The following is a 12703-nucleotide window of genomic DNA, read 5'->3' as shown; positions in this document are numbered from 1 at the left end:
GAGGGGTGTGGTGTGGCAATTCTTTTATCAGGAAACTGCTCTCGCATGGCTGGAAGAGAGACGGGCGTCCATTCTCGAGGGTATTGGTGAGCATGCTATTGACTGATGTCGGCCTGTGTGCTCCACCCAAACAGGTCTCCCACAATGACCCATCCTAGGTCAAGTCTCTGAGCATATGGGGCATTTTGTGGGCCGTTGATCTGTCCTCTAGCCTTGTGGACCCGTAGTATGTCTCTTCCGAGAAGTAAGACGATAGGAGCTCCTTGGTCAAGCTCTGGTATCAGGTGAGCTATACATCTCAAGTGGGTATGATGAGCTGCTACCTCTGGTGTAGGTATCTCAGACCTGTTGTCTGGAATCTGGTTGCACTCCAGTATTGATGGCAAGGATAAGCAGGTTTGACCGTCTATAGACTCTACTTTGAATCCAGTTGCTCTCCTCCCCGCCGTCTCGACAGTACCTGCACATGTCTTCAAGGAGTACGGAGAGCCGGGACCAGCAATGATGAAGGTGTCGAAGAGAAAGGACTTAGCTAGAGACCTGTTGCTCTGATCATCCAAGATTGTATATACCTTGATCGCCTTATCCCGTTGGCTCGCTGGGAATACTCTGACAAGACAGATCTTTGAGCAGGATCTTCCTGCTACGAGTTCCTTGCAGATCTCTGTGCACTGAGAGGTGACCACTGGGGTGTCCATGTCAGTGTCCATCTGTTTTTCGGCAGACTCTTCTACTCGCGATGGTACCCCTGAAGGTGGTCCAGGATGCAAGGCCGTGTTGTGCTCCACACTACTACATTCTGTGCATTTCACACTGGTTTCACAGTTCTTGGCGAAGTGTGAGGTTGTCGCGCAGCATCTGAAGCATATCTTGTTTTCCTTTAGGAAACTCTTACGGTCTTCTAGAGACTTCTCCCTGAAGGCTCTACATTTTAGTAGAGGATGAGGTTTCTTGTGTAGGGGGCAGTATTTGCTGAGATCCTGCGGTTTGTCCCCTTCTGGAGAGGACTTGCTTGCCCTGTAAGGAAAACCTGTTGAGGTAACATTAGTTTTGTGGACTGCCACTGGTGTTTTACTGGGTTTTACACCAGAGGCAGTGGTACATGACATAGTGAAATCGAAACTAGGGTCATTTCTAACTTTAGCCTGCTGAGCGACAAAGTCTACAAACACCCCAAAGGGAGGAAATGGTACCTTATGAGCCTGTTTGTAACGGGACCCGTGACTGACCCACTTTTCTTGTAAGTTGTAAGGGAGCTTTTGGACAATCGGGTTGACACCTCTGGCAGTGTCCAGGAATGCCAACCCTGGTAGGTCACCTTCTGCCTGAGCAGCATGTACCTCCATTAACAAGTCGCTCAGTTCCCTGAGCTTTTGATAACCCTTATTTGCTATCTTGGGGAAATCATCAATTCTTTTATACAAAGCATTTTCTATAGCTTCTATTGACCCATAACATTCTTCGAGTCTCTCCCACACCATACGAAGTCCTGTGTGTGGGTACTTTATGTTAATGTTCCTGATTCTTTTGGCGTGTTCAGCTGACTCGCTCCCAAGCCACTTAACCAGTAGATCTAACTCTTCACTACTGGAAAGATGCAAGTCTCTGGTGACATTCTGGAAAGAGGCTCGCCATGCTCTGTAGCTTTCAGCTCGATCAGTGAACTTTACAAGTCCCTTGGTCACCAGCTCCCAGCGGGTAAAGAACCTTGCAAAGTTCATAGTGGCTGAGTCAGTGCCAACGTGAGCTGGTGTGCTGTTGTCATGCGGTGTGTGTGGTGCATCCTCATACCTGGTAGGAGCTTCTGGCTTAGGAAAGTCTGTATAAACCCGTTCAGTGGCGAAGGACGTACCTGTCAGTCTGGGCGGAGGCCGTACCTTCTGTTCCGTAAGACGGTAGTGGTGATCAATGTCGTTTCGCAATATACCTTCCTGCTTCCAGTACGGTGTTTGGAGGAAGGATCTCTGGGAATCTGTATAGGCTGGTTGGTGTAACGGATCGGAGTTTTCTTCTATTTTGGGATGTTGGCGGACATATTCTGAGACGCGTTGAGCAGGGTCCTGATGATCAAGGTCTGGTCCGCGTATGTCGCTGCCTCGCTCGGATTCAGGAAACTCCACGGCTTCTAAAAACTCAGCTTTGGCTATTGCGGCTGCTGCTTCTTTTTCAGCGGAAAGCCTTTCTAAGGTCGCTTGCAGGCGGGCTCTTTCTGCTTCTTGCTCTGCTCGCAGGCGGGCTCTTTCTGCTTCTTGGCGGGCTCTTTCTGCTTCTTGCTCTGCTTGCAGGCGGGCTCTTTCTGCTTCTTGCTCTGCTTGCAGGCGGGCTCTTTCTGCTTTTTGGTCTGCTTGTCTTAACTTTAACTGCATCTCTTGTGCAGCGAAGGAGGATCTTACTTTCGCCGCCTCAGCTTCTGCTCGGGCGAGGGTGGCAGACCTTTTCGAGGAAGACTTGCTAGAGCGGCTTGTTTGGGATCTCGTCTTGAGTGAAGATGTTTGACTTGCAGACATTTTATGTCCGTTTGCAGGCTGTAGGACGTCTCAGAGCGGGTAGGGGTGACTTCGGCGTGGACTGAGACGTGTGGTGCTTGGTGGGCTGCACTCTCGGTACTTGAGACTGTATGGCGGCCGCTGCGGTATCTGCAGGTAGTGCGGTGTGGTACAAGCGGCTGCGTAGGTGGTATTTGCTATCGCTGGCGTCTAGCCTCCCTTTACTGTAATCCCGGCGCCTAGCTTCCGTTTTACTGTTCTGTCTTCATACACGTTGATACGGTGTGTGATCCAACATACAGCATAAACCACTTCTGTCTTCCAAAGTAAGCAGACTGTTCTCTGTAGTCTAACTTGTTTATTGGTAACAGGTATTGAAATGCGGTAAAACTATAAGAATACAAATGATTTGAGTAAGTATTGGGCACATAACAGCACAACTGATACTATAACTAGCAGGGAAAACATGCAGGATGACGCAACTTCTACATGCAACTACATACAGTAACTGACAGATAATAGATTTCCCGGGTACTAGTTGCTATACAGTAATCACATTCTATAGAACACTATATTACAAGAACAAGGATAGCATTCTTACCGGATAAACTAACCAGGGTGGCAGGTAAATGAAGTAGTTCCAACACAGCTGAATAACACGAGTGAACAGGAAATACACAGAGGGAAGACTGGGGAATTCCCCAATCCCATGATGCTTTGCTGAAACCCACAATGCAACACTCTATTATTCATGGAAAACACAGGTTATAAATTTATCCACCACTGGGTGGTGCTATAACACAGCAAAACTAAACTATGACAATAGTTAACCTTTTAATGTTTGAAACGAACCCCTGTCCTGTTAGAAGGACAGAACAAGGCCACTCCCCACCATAGTGGGTAAACTGGGGGTCAGGCAGGAAGTTAGATCAGAAAGCTGACTGGGTTGGAACCAGGCAACACCTTGTGGCAGAGGTTGTTGTAGGGGAAGATACAGTAGGGTCTCTGTCAGGGGTGGGATCCTGACAGAGGCTTGGCAACTTGAACGAACGTAACGGGACCGTGCCTGCTCCGGGTAGCAGCGGTGCCCAAGGAAGGACTAGAAGCGAGATAGATTGTGCTGAGTGAGAAACGAGATCACGCAAAAGGAGAAATACCAGTAGGAGTCGTGCTGTAAGACCGAAGCAACATCCTACTGAGGCGCACTACCGGTGGCCGGAACGCCGAGGGAGTATCATAACATTCAGCTTCAAGCAATACTCCACACAGCGGCAGGACAGTCAGTTTAAGGCGGGCTGTCTAACTTAAATCACCTATGCAGTCTTGGGGGGCAACTTGTGGAGAGGGGCGACTCTAGGGTCCCGGAAGAGCTCCGAGCCTACCCATCAAATGGGTGCCGTCCCAACCAGAACAACAGGGAGGGACGGAGGATTAGCAGAACATCATCTAATCGAGTTGTGAGGGAACTTAAGAAACAGACACAACAGTTGTGGGGACTTTCCGTAAGCACAGCAGGGAAGGACCGCAACACATAGCGCTAGAAGGAAGGCACAGATTTCCACCTGTGAAGAGAACTCTGGAGGTGCCATTGGACCGGCCGGACTTGCGCAGCCTGGTGAACCGTGTTCTGGACTGAGGACCCAGAGATCTTCAGTAAAGAGGTAAAGAGACTGCAACCTGGTGTTCTCGTTATTTGCTGCACTGCACCACTACAGCCTCACCACCACCATCTACACCCGTCACATCATTCACTGTGCGCCCCTCGGCAGGGTCACGGATCGGGCCTAACCACCGTGACAACCCCAGAGCAGAGACTCAGAGGCCCGGTACCGGGTACCCCTCGGCCCTGCGGCAGTGGGGGCGCCGCAACTTGGCGTCACGAACAGGATCTACTTAAGCCTGAAGAATCAGGTCATGTGTGCCTTGGAACTGAGATTTATTGTGCTAGGACTGTACTTTATTACAAAGACTGTGCCGTGCCATTTACCGCCAAAATCCGCCGCCATTATAGTGCTGGGGAGAGTGCCGGAGAAGAAAAGGGGTGTGGAGTGGGCATAGGCAAGCTGGAGAGCGCGAACAACAATGGCCGCCCAGTCTAAATATTTCTGTGTCCTGAGGACGTGTCCGTCAACAGCTGAGGTCCGCCTCCTGATCCTGTTTGGAAGGTGGAGACCATGGAGACGGGGCCGCCCACGAAAGAGACCGCGGGAAGAGGACACTGGAGAAGGAGAAAAGATGGCGACACCAAGAACACCGCGTGGGACTGACCCGATCCAGCCTGAGGCTGTGCCACTCGACATAGCCCCAGACGCGCCAACGTTGCGGGGACTGACCCTCACGGAGCCACCGATGGGCCGACCCCCCTTGCCACCGTCTGAGGAGTGTGTAGCTGCGGCCGAGGCCCGCCGGATAGCACGCCGCTTGGAGGCTGATGCCCGCGTGCTCGCTCGGCTGGGCCAGCCCACGGAGGTCCACTTGTCTCCAGTGTCCCCTGTTCCTCCCAACCCGGCCGCGGCTGAAAGTGCGCTGCAGACGCAGGGCCTGAAAATCATGCCGGAGGCCGAACACCTGCGGCGCTTGGTGGCTGCATGGCGAGACCGACCACAACCGGCAACCCAGGTGGATCTGACCACCGTTACAGAGGTCCCCTCGTCCCGCTGGGGTGTAGTGGTCTCCTTCAACCCCCGACATGGACGCGGGGTTATACAGGAGATCGGAGAGCCGCTACAAGTCCACGTGGACCGGGAGGAGGTAGAGCCCTGCGGAGGAAGATTCCCTCGCGACCTGGAGCCAGGTGATGCTGTGACCTACACCAGGTGGAGGAGAGCAACAGGCGAAGCTGGCTGGATGGCGCGGGGTGTCCAGCGGTGCGTCGCGCTTCAGGCCACCGCTGCAACATCTGCAGATGGGCCTCCCGCCGAAAAGGCAACGGGACCTGACCCTGCGGAGCAGCGGGGAACCCGGACCCACCATGTACCTTGGGGGCGTGCAGGATCCTCGATGAAAAGAACATCCCGGCGAGGGATCCTGTCGTTGTTGGGGCGGGACCCGCTCCTTGAGCCAGCGGGACGACCCGTTGGTCTGGTGGGGCCCGGGGGGAGACCACCTTCTTCCCCGAAGAACGAGTAAGCATGATTGATTTAAATATGTAAATAGTTCTTTGACTGTTTGTTCGTTTCCTGTTTTGCTGCTAGACCCGTCCAGGGTTAACTCTTAAGGGGATCCTTCTGTTGACCCGGGATCCCTATTGTTTTGTTTTTGTTTGTTTTTCCAAAGTTTTTGCACAAGTTTTTAGTTGAAAAGAACTGCTGAAATCATGAACAGTGCATGATACGAACTTTTTGTACATAGTTTGCACCTTATTAAAGGTGCTCCCTACTGGTTTTACTTAAAGAAGGACTCTTTGTGAAGATACCACACTGGAACCTTTGCTGAGTATGGACTGGTAGCTTGAGAAGACGCGCTACCTCATAGAGACTTGGTCCCCTCTTAAAGGGGATGTTCATTTGCCGCACTTAAACGATGATATTGCTTTAAGACAGGTAGCAATAATGTTTTGACGAAAGAAAGTGATGATAATGTTTACATGAGTAAGTTATATGTATTCAACTAGTTAATTGTGAAGAAATGCTGATGATGTTCTCTGAAAAGAAAAAGTGAAGAATAGCAGAAGGATGCAGTGGGCCCGTAGGGGTAGACGTGGTGTCCAGCATGCATGTTAGTGAGAAGGATAATGAGAAGGTTTGATGTTATATAAAGAAAATGGTTGATAACGTTGATAGATAATTAGGATAGAAGGTAAACCCTGAGTCCTCATAGGAGTCATGTAGAGATGGCTCAGTGCTCTTAAACTGAAAGTAATGTTATGTTCTATACTGTGTATAGTAGTTGAAAAGGCAGTAGGCCCGGGCTGAACGGGGCGGTCCTGCATAGAAAGGAGAGGCAGTAGGTCTGGTGCCGTTAGGACAGGCGGTCCTGCAGATTTAAAGAAGGAGAATGGAAAAGTTAAATTACCTTATAATGTGATTATAGGAAGGTCTTTAGTGGATTCAGAGTGTATGTCCTTAAAGGCAATGTTAAATTATTGTTCAACAATTTTGCACTTAGTAGAATACCCGGTTGGGTAAGAAAAGTTATTTATAGCATGTTGCTATGATATTTAACCATGTTTGTAACGTTCAAGTGTCCTTACCTCCCATAAAGGGAAGCCTGTTCAAGTATACTTATTGTTATTGCACTCAACAAAACTGTATGTCTTTTTGCTAACTTGTATTGTTGTTTTCTTCCCAGTCCCGGAGTACTGTGTTTAACCAGGGGGGAGTGCAGCGCCCCAGAGTCCTGGTCGTTGCAGTACTGTGGCTCCGCCACTATGGGGAGCTATGGTGCGTCTGATGGCACTGAAGGAGTTCATCTGATCAGGTATCACAGACACCAATACATTTCACAGTCGGGCCTCCGGGGGGAGCTAAGGGTTCTATTCACTAGGCCACTCCCCACCATACTGGGTAAACTGGGGGTCAGGCAGGAAGTTAGATCAGAAAGCTGACTGGGTTGGAACCAGGCAACACCTTGTGGCAGAGGGTGTTGTAGGGGAAGATACAGTAGGGTCTCTGTCAGGGGTGGGATCCTGACAGAGGCTTGGCAACTTGAACGAACGTAACGGGACCGTGCCTGCTCCGGGTAGCGGCGGTGCCCAAGGAAGGACTAGAAGCGAGATAGATTGTGCTGAGTGAGAAACGAGATCACGCAAAAGGAGAAATACCAGTAGGAGTCGTGCTGTAAGACCGAAGCAACATCCTACTGAGGCGCACTACCGGTGGCCGGAACACCGAGGGAGTATCATAACATTCAGCTTCAAGCAATACTCCAAACAGCGGCAGGACAGTCAGTTTAAGGCGGGCTGTCTAACTCAAATCACCTATGAAGTCTTGGGGGGCAACTTGTGGAGAGGGGCGACTCTAGGGTCCCGGAAGAGCTCCGAGCCTACCCGTCAAACGGGTGCTGTCCCAACCAGAACAACAGGGAGGGACGGAGGATTAGCAGAACATCATCTAATCGAGTTGTGAGGGAACTTAAGAAACAGACACAACAGTTGTGGGGACTTTCCGTAAGCACAGCAGGGAAGGACCGCAACACATAGCGCTAGAAGGAAGGCACAGATTTCCACCTGTGAAGAGAACTCTGGAGGTGCCATTGGACCGGCCGGACTTGCGCAGCCTGGTGAACCGTATTCTGGACTGAGGACCCAGAGATCTTCAGTAAAGAGGTAAAGAGACTGCAACCTGGTGTCCTCGTTATTTGCTGCACTGCACCACTACAGCCTCACCACCACCATCTACACCCGTCACATCATTCACTGTGCGCCCCTCAGCAGGGTCACGGATCGGGCCTAACCACCGTGACAACCCCAGAGCAGAGACTCAGAGGCCCGGTACCGGGTACCCCTCGGCCCTGCGGCAGTGGGGGCGTCGCAACTGTGTCTGTATCTGTATGTGCGCAGTGTATGTATGTGTCTGTATCTGTATGTGCGCAGTGTATGTATGTGTCTGTATCTGTCCAGTGTATGTATGTGTCTGTATCTGTATGTGTCCAGTGTATGTATGTGTCTGTATCTGTATGTGCGCAGTGTATGTATGTGTCTGTATCTGTCCAGTGTATGTATGTGTCTGTATCTGTATGTGCCCAGTGTATGTATGTGTCTGTATCTGTATGTGCGCAGTGTATGTATGTGTCTGTATCTGTATGTGCCCAGTGTATGTATGTGTCTGTATCTGTATGTCCCCAGTATATGTACAGTGGGGCAAAAAAGTATTTAGTCAGTCAGCAATAGTGCAAGTTCCACCACTTAAAAAGATGAGAGGCGTCTGTAATTTACATCATAGGTAGACCTCAACTATGGGAGACAAACTGAGAAAAAAAAATCCAGAAAATCACATTGTCTGTTTTTTTATCATTTTATTTGCATATTATGGTGGAAAATAAGTATTTGGTCAGAAACAAACAATCCAGATTTCTGGCTCTCACAGACCTGTAACTTCTTCTTTAAGAGTCTCCTCTTTCCTCCACTCATTACCTGTAGTAATGGCACCTGTTTAAACTTGTTATCAGTATAAAAAGACACCTGTGCACACCCTCAAACAGTCTGACTCCAAACTCCACTATGGTGAAGACCAAAGAGCTGTCAAAGGACACCAGAAACAAAATTGTAGCCCTGCACCAGGCTGGGAAGACTGAATCTGCAATAGCCAACCAGCTTGGAGTGAAGAAATCAACAGTGGGAGCAATAATTAGAAAATGGAAGACATTCAAGACCACTGATAATCTCCCTCGATCTGGGGCTCCACGCAAAATCCCACCCCGTGGGGTCAGAATGATCACAAGAACGGTGAGTAAAAATCCCAGAACCACGCGGGGGGACCTAGTGAATGAACTGCAGAGAGCTGGGACCAATGTAACAAGGCCTACCATAAGTAACACACTACGCCACCATGGACTCAGATCCTGCAGTGCCAGACGTGTCCCACTGCTTAAGCCAGTACATGTCCGGGCCCGTCTGAAGTTTGCTAGAAAGCATTTGGATGATCCAGAGGAGTTTTGGGAGAATGTCCTATGGTCTGATGAAACCAAACTGGAACTGTTTGGTAAAAACACAACTTGTCGTGTTTGGAGGAAAAAGAATACTGAGTTGCATCCATCAAACACCATACCTACTGTAAAGCATGGTGGTGGAAACATCATGCTTTGGGGCTGTTTCTCTGCAAAGGGGCCAGGACGACTGATCCGGGTACATGAAAGAATAAATGGGGCCATGTATCGTGAGATTTTGAGTGCAAACCTCCTTCCATCAGCAAGGGCATTGAAGATGAAACGTGGCTGGGTCTTTCAACATGACAATGATCCAAAGCACACCGCCAGGGCAACGAAGGAGTGGCTTCGTAAGAAGCATTTCAAGGTCCTGGAGTGGCCTAGCCAGTCTCCAGATCTGAACCCTATAGAAAACCTTTGGAGGGAGTTGAAAGTCCGTGTTGCCAAGCGAAAAGCCAAAAACATCACTGCTCTAGAGGAGATCTGCATGGAGGAATGGGCCAACATACCAACAACAGTGTGTGGCAACCTTGTGAAGACTTACAGAAAACGTTTGACCTCTGTCATTGCCAACAAAGGATATATTACAAAGTATTGAGATGAAATTTTGTTTCTGACCAAATACTTATTTTCCACCATAATATGCAAATAAAATGATAAAAAAACAGACAATGTGATTTTCTGGATTTTTTTTTCTCAGTTTGTCTCCCATAGTTGAGGTCTACCTATGATGTAAATTACAGACGCCTCTCATCTTTTTAAGTGGTGGAACTTGCACTATTGCTGAATGACTAAATACTTTTTTGCCCCACTGTATGTGTCTGTATCTGTATGTCCCCAGTGTATGTATGTGTCTGTATCTGTATGTCCCCAGTGTATGTATGTGTCTGTATCTGTATGTGCGCAGTGTATGTATGTGTCTGTATCTGTATGTGTCCTGTGTATGTTTGTGTCTGTATCTGTATGTGTCCTGTGTATGTATGTGTCTGTATCTGTATGTGTCCAGTGTATGTATGTGTCTGTATCTGTAAGTGTCCAGTGTATGTATGTGTCTTTATCTGTATGTGCGCAGTGTATGTATGTGTCTGTATCTGTATGTCCTCAGTGTATGTATGTGTCTGTATCTGTATGTCCCCAGTGTATGTATGTGTCTGTATCTGTATGTCCCCAGTGTATGTATGTGTCTGTATCTGTATGTGCGCAGTGTATGTATGTGTCTGTATCTGTATGTCCCCAGTGTATGTATGTGTCTGTATCTGTATGTCCCCAGTGTATGTATGTGTCTGTATCTGTATGTGCGCAGTGTATGTATGTATCTGTATCTGTATGTCCCCAGTGTATGTATGTGTCTGTATCTGTATGTGCCCAGTGTATGTATGTGTCTGTATCTGTATGTGCGCAGTGTATGTATGTGTCTGTATCTGTATGTGCCCAGTGTATGTATGTGTCTGTATCTGTATGTCCCCAGTATATGTATGTGTCTGTATCTGTGTGTGTCCAGTGTATGTATGTGTCTGTATCTGTATGTCCCCAGTGTATGTATGTGTCTGTATCTGTATGTCCCCAGTGTATGTATGTGTCTGTATCTGTATGTGCGCAGTGTATGTATGTGTCTGTATCTGTATGTGTCCTGTGTATGTATGTGTCTGTATCTGTATGTGTCCAGTGTATGTATGTATCTTTATCTGTATGTCCCCAGTGTATGTATGTGTCTGTATCTGTATGTCCCCAGTGTGTGTATGTGTCTGTATCTGTATGTCCCCAGTGTATGTATGTGTCTGTATCTGTATGTGTCCAGTGTATGTATGTGTCTGTATCTGTATGTGTCCTGTGTATGTATGTGTCTGTATCTGTATGTGCGCAGTGTATGTATGTGTCTGTATCTGTATGTCCCCAGTGTATGTATGTGTCTGTATCTGTATGTCCCCAGTGTATGTATGTGTCTTTATCTGTATGTCCCCAGTGTATGTATGTGTCTGTATCTGTATGTCCCCAGTGTATGTATGTCTCTGTATCTGTATGTGCCCAGTGTATGTATGTGTCTGTATCTGTATGTCCCCAGTGTATGTATGTGTCTGTATCTGTATGTGTCCAGTGTATGCATGTGTCTGTATCTGTATGTCCCCAGTGTATGTATGTGTCTGTATCTGTATGTGCGCAGTGTATGTATGTGTCTGTATCTGTATGTCCCCAGTGTATGTATGTGTCTGTGTCTGTATGTGCGCAGTGTATGTATGTGTCTGTATCTGTATGTGTCCAGTGTATGTATGTGTCTGTGTCTGTATGTGCGCAGTGTATGTATGTGTCTGTATCTGTATGTGTCCAGTGTATGTATGTGTCTGTATCTGTATGTCCCCAGTGTATGTATGTGTCTGTATCTGTATGTGCGCAGTGTATGTATGTGTCTGTATCTGTATGTGTCCAGTGTATGTATGTGTCTGTATCTGTATGTCCCCAGTGTATGTGTGTATCTGTATCTGTATGTCCCCAGTGTATGTATGTGTCTGTATCTGTATGTGTCCTGTGTATGTATGTGTCTGTATCTGTATGTTCCCAGTGTATGTATGTGTCTGTATCTGTATGTCCCCAGTGTATGTATGTGTCTGTATCTGTATGTCCCCAGTGTATGTATGTGTCTGTATCTGTGTGTTCCCAGTGTATGTATGTGTCTGTATCTGTGTGTGTCCTGTGTATGTATGTGTCTGTATCTGTATGTTCCCAGTGTATGTATGTGTCTGTATCTGTATGTTCCCAGTGTATGTATGTGTCTGTATGTTCCCAGTGTATGTATGTGTCTGTATCTGTATGTGTCCAGTGTATGTATGTGTCTTTATCTGTATGTCCCCAGTGTATGTATGTGTCTGTATCTGTATGTCCCCAGTGTGTGTATGTGTCTGTATCTGTATGTCCCCAGTGTATGTATGTGTCTGTATCTGTATGTGTCCAGTGTATGTATGTGTCTGTATCTGTATGTGTCCTGTGTATGTATGTGTCTGTATCTGTATGTGCGCAGTGTATGTATGTGTCTGTATCTGTATGTCCCCAGTGTATGTATGTGTCTGTATCTGTATGTCCCCAGTGTATGTATGTGTCTTTATCTGTATGTCCCCAGTGTATGTATGTGTCTGTATCTGTATGTCCCCAGTGTATGTATGTCTCTGTATCTGTATGTGCCCAGTGTATGTATGTGTCTGTATCTGTATGTCCCCAGTGTATGTATGTGTCTGTATCTGTATGTGTCCAGTGTATGCATGTGTCTGTATCTGTATGTCCCCAGTGTATGTATGTGTCTGTATCTGTATGTGCGCAGTGTATGTATGTGTCTGTATCTGTATGTCCCCAGTGTATGTATGTGTCTGTGTCTGTATGTGCGCAGTGTATGTATGTGTCTGTATCTGTATGTGTCCAGTGTATGTATGTGTCTGTGTCTGTATGTGCGCAGTGTATGTATGTGTCTGTATCTGTATGTGTCCAGTGTATGTATGTGTCTGTATCTGTATGTCCCCAGTGTATGTATGTGTCTGTATCTGTATGTGCGCAGTGTATGTATGTGTCTGTATCTGTATGTGTCCAGTGTATGTATGTGTCTGTATCTGTATGTCCCCAGTGTATGTGTGTATCTGTATCTGTAT

Source organism: Ranitomeya variabilis, chromosome 2, assembly GCF_051348905.1.
Source record: "Ranitomeya variabilis isolate aRanVar5 chromosome 2, aRanVar5.hap1, whole genome shotgun sequence".
Taxonomy (NCBI): Eukaryota; Metazoa; Chordata; class Amphibia; order Anura; family Dendrobatidae; genus Ranitomeya; species Ranitomeya variabilis.
This window is presented reverse-complemented; position numbering follows the sequence as displayed.